Source organism: Cynocephalus volans, chromosome 5 (genome assembly GCF_027409185.1).
Source record: "Cynocephalus volans isolate mCynVol1 chromosome 5, mCynVol1.pri, whole genome shotgun sequence".
Lineage (NCBI taxonomy): Eukaryota > Metazoa > Chordata > Mammalia > Dermoptera > Cynocephalidae > Cynocephalus > Cynocephalus volans.
The window spans coordinates 128,328,566-128,333,024 of record NC_084464.1 but is presented as its reverse complement, the minus strand read 5'-3'; positions in this window follow the sequence as shown (position 1 = coordinate 128,333,024).

The following is a 4,459-nucleotide window of genomic DNA, read 5'->3' as shown; positions in this document are numbered from 1 at the left end:
CTGTTTGATTTCTTCTTGGACCCATATGTCATTAAGTAGAATGCTGTTTAATTTCCATGTGTTTGTATAGTTTCTAGATTTTCGTTTGTTATTGATTTCTAGTTTTAATCCATTGTGGTCTGAGAAAATACATGGGATAATTCCAATTGTTTTGAATTTATTGAGACTTGATTTGTGACTCAATATGTGATCTATCCTGGAGAATGATCCATGTGCTGATGAGAAGGATGAATATTCTGAGGTTGTTGGATGGAATGTTCTGTAGATATCTGCCAATTCCAATGGGTCTAGAGTATTGTTTATATCTTGTGTTTCTGTGTGGATTCTTTGCCTAGATGATCTGTCCAATATTGACAGTGGGGTGTTCAGGTCCACTGCCTTTATGGTATTAGTGTCTATTTCCTTCTTTAGGTCTAATAGTGTTTGTTTTATAAATCTAGCTCCTCCAACATTGGGTTTGTACATATTTATGATTTTTATGTCTTCTTGATGGATCAGTCCTATTATCATTACATAGTGTCCCTCATTGTCTCTTTTTATGGTTTTTAATTTAAAGTCTATTTTGTTAGATATAAGAATAGCTACTCCAGCTCGTTTTTCTTTTCTGTTTGCATGGTAAAACTTTGTCCATCATTTCACTCTTAGTCTACATGAGTCTTTATGGGTGAGGTGGGTCTCTTGTAGGCAGCATATAGTTGGGTCCTCCTTTTTAATCCAGTCAGCCAGTCCGTATGTTTTGATTGGGGAATTTAAGCCTTTTACATTAAGAGTTGTTATTGAAAGGTGTTGATTTATTCCTAGCATTTTATTGATTGTTGTTTGTTGTCTTAGGTGTCTTTTGTTCCTTGCTTTCTGATTTACTGTTTGTTTTCTGTGTTTGTTGGTTCCTTAGGTTGTAGATAGCCTTTTTGTTTGTTTATTTTCTCTTCATGAATGCCTTTTTTTATTATACAAGTGGGTTTAGATTTTTCTTGGGTTTTTATGGCAGTGGTAGTTATTTTTCAGGAACCAAACCCAGTACTCCCTTGAGAATTTCTTGTAAGGGTGGTCATGTGGTGGTGAACTCCCGCAGTTTTTGTTTGTCTGAGAAATATACTTTTTGCCCTTCATTTCGGAAGGATAGCCTTACAGGGTAGATTATTCTTGGCTGGCAATCTTTGTCTTTTAGTATTTTGAATATATCATCCCATTCCTTTCTAGCTCTTAGGGTTTGTGATGAAAAGTCTGATGTTAGCCTGATTGGAGCTCCCTTATATGTGATTTGATGCTTCTCCCTTGCAGCTTTTAAGATTCTCTCTTTGTCTTTGAGTTTTGCCAGTTTGACTATAATATGTCTTGGAGAAGACCGTTTTGGGTTGAATACGTTTGGAGATCGTTGAGCTTCCTGGATCTGAAGATCTGTGATTTTTCCTATACCTGGGAAGTTTTCTGTCACTATTTTGTTGAATATGTTTTCAATGCAATCTCCTTTTTCCTCCCCTTCTGGAATACCCATGACTCGGATATTTGAGCCCTTAAGGTTGTCTGATATCTCTCTCAGATTTTCTTCCATGCCTTTGATTCTTTTTCTTTTTTTTTTTTTTGTCTGCTTGTGTTATTTCAAACAGCCCATCTTCAAGTTCAGAGGTTCTCTCTTCAACTTCTGCAAGCCTGCTGGTTAAACTCCCCATTGTGTTTTTTATTTCGCTGAATACATGCTTCAGTTCAGCAAGTTCTGATACTTTTTTTTTCAGGACATTGATTTCCTTGTACATTTCCTCTTTCAGGTCCAATATACTTTTCTTCCTTTCATCATGACGTCTAGCTGAGTTTTCCTGTATCTCATTCAGTTTCCTTAGAATTATCACTCAAAATTCCTTGTCATTCATTTCAAGGGCTTCCTGTTGTATAGGATCTAGAGCTTGATAGTTATTATCCTTTGGTGGTGTACTTTCTTGATTTTTCATATTTCTGGTATATATTTTTTTGATGTTTATTCATTGTGGCAGGGGGTTTCACAGTCCACAGGTTTGATACTATTGACTGACTAAGATGTTGCTGTGGTTGCCAATTTGCTCTAGCTACCTCAGTGACTGCTGAGTTGGCCACTAGTGCCTTGCGTGTGTGGTTGCCTTGGGTCTTGGGCCTCTCCGGGGATCCACCTCTCTGGTCAGCTTGGACTCTGCCAGGCTGCTGGATCACGGGGCAGTTCCTCAGGGTGTGTGGTCTCTGCTGAGATTCCACCTCCCATGCTGGACTTCTCCCTGTTTCATGCACTCTGGCCCAGGCTGCTGGGATGCGCCAAGGTACCACAGAGCATGTGGTCTCTGCAGAGCTTCCCCTTCCCCTGCAGGATGTCTCCCTGCTCTGTGCATGCTAGGCTGAGCTTGGGATGGAGCCAGGTGGCGGTGGTGAAGCCTACCTGCTGCTGGATCGCGTGGCAGCACCCCCCCCCCCCCCACTGGGTGTGTGGACTCTAGGAGCTTCTAACTCCCTTGCTGGACGTCTCTGTGCTCCGTACACATTGGGCAGGGCTGCTGGATCCCAGGCAGCAGTGTGGTCCCTTTGGAGTTCCCGCCTCTCCTGCCGGACGTCTCCCTTCTCCGAGCGCACTAGGCCGTGCTGGGAATTGAGCCAGGTGCCTGCGGTGAAGCCTACGTGCTGGATCACGCAGTGGCGGCCCCACAGGGTATGTGGTTTCTGCGGAGCCTCTGCCTCCCTTGCCAGATGTCTCCCCACTCTGTGCACATGGGGCCAGGCTGGGAATGGAGCCGGGTGGCAGCGGTGAAGCCTATCTGCCGGATCGTTCGACGGTGGCCCTGCAGGGCATGTGGTCTCCACAGAGCTTCTGCCTCCCCCACTGGACGTCTCCCCATTCCATATGCACTTGATATTATGTTTTTATAGTTTAAATCGGTTGATTTGTGGGAGAGAGTGACGCTAGGGACCGTCTATTCTGCCATCTTGACCAGAAGTCCCTTTAATCAAATTTGATAACAAGATGTCTCTCTGATGAATACATCTTTTTGCCATAGCTTGTTTAATATGGGCTACAGTTATTTTAACCAAAGGAACTTTAATTAATGCAGGTGGTCACTCATTCTGTCCATTCAAAAGAGTAGCAGTGCAGTTTAAGTCCCTACCTCTGTAATTTGTTCAAGTTTAACTCCCATCGAATTTAATAATACTGAAAGAGGAAAAGTGCAAAGAGGGGAAAAGGCAAAGTAAGGAGGATAAGTTCAAAGCTTGAGGCTCATTAGGACTAATTAGAATCCTGAAGGAATACATCTTTCCAGAAATGCCATGTACTTTGCAAATGGGTATAACCTCCTAAAACTATCACTTTAATCCTAAAAGTCTAGATGGTTCACCCCTCCCAGACATTTTACTACTAGGCATCTCAATAGTTTTGGAAGGTAAGTGAGTGGTATAGCTTTGTGCCATTAATTTATAAAAGTCCTAATCTGGGACTGGCTGGTTAGCTCAGTTGGTTAGAGAGCAGCCTTCTAACACCAAGGTCATGGGTTCAGTTCCCCACACTGGACAGCCACCCTCCCCCCCCCAAAAAAGTCCTAATTTCATGATTATAACTAATGGTCTGAATATATATTCTCCGGGTACTTAAATTCTTAGAAATTCAAGACTTAAATAAATAAAATATAGTAAGGGATCTAGCCGAGAGAAAAACCTCAAAGCAATAGAACAATTTGGATCTTCTCCTATTTGTGTCTCTCAATCTCCCTCTGACTCTGTCTGTCTCTCTCTCTCAGAAATGTAGGATGTGTTCCCCATTATGCCAATGAGTTCCCTATGAAAGCAGAGTTCTAGAATGGCGACACAGCTGGGGGGTAGGGCCAGAGAGACCCTGGGGACTCATTTATTCATTTTATGACTCTTTTAGACACAGCAGGAACGTACCCTAAACTCATTTGGAGCTGTACAGAACCACTCTTCTGCTGGCTGGTATGCAGATCAAGTTACAGCAGTCTGATATGGAGAGGAGCAATGTAAAACATGAAAAGCAAGAATGTGATTTGAAAAGAACAGACTTCAATGATTGTAAAAACTTTTTATTCATTTTTCCTTCTCTAAGTCACTGCAATAAAGAGGACTGTGAGTTCAAAATTATTTAACACAAAACAAAGCTATCAATAAACCACAGCTACCCATTCCACGTCTCATACACAGCAATGTCATCTTTTCCAGACAAATTTAACTTCCCAACTTCTCCCTTGTTGGGAGTGTCACAACATTTTCCTGTTCCCTAATATCATAGTGCTGGGAATGTCTATGAAATGCCTCTTCCCTCCACCCACTATAGTTAATCCAGCTGGTTCACATTTTTTCCTACTAAAATTCATAACTTTTTCTCTGTATTCATAACTATTTCCTTAAACCAGTTTCCAATGATCTCAGGTTGGATTATAGCAATCCCTACCTTAATCTCTTTTTTGTCTTCCTCAGATTTATCTTATTTTTA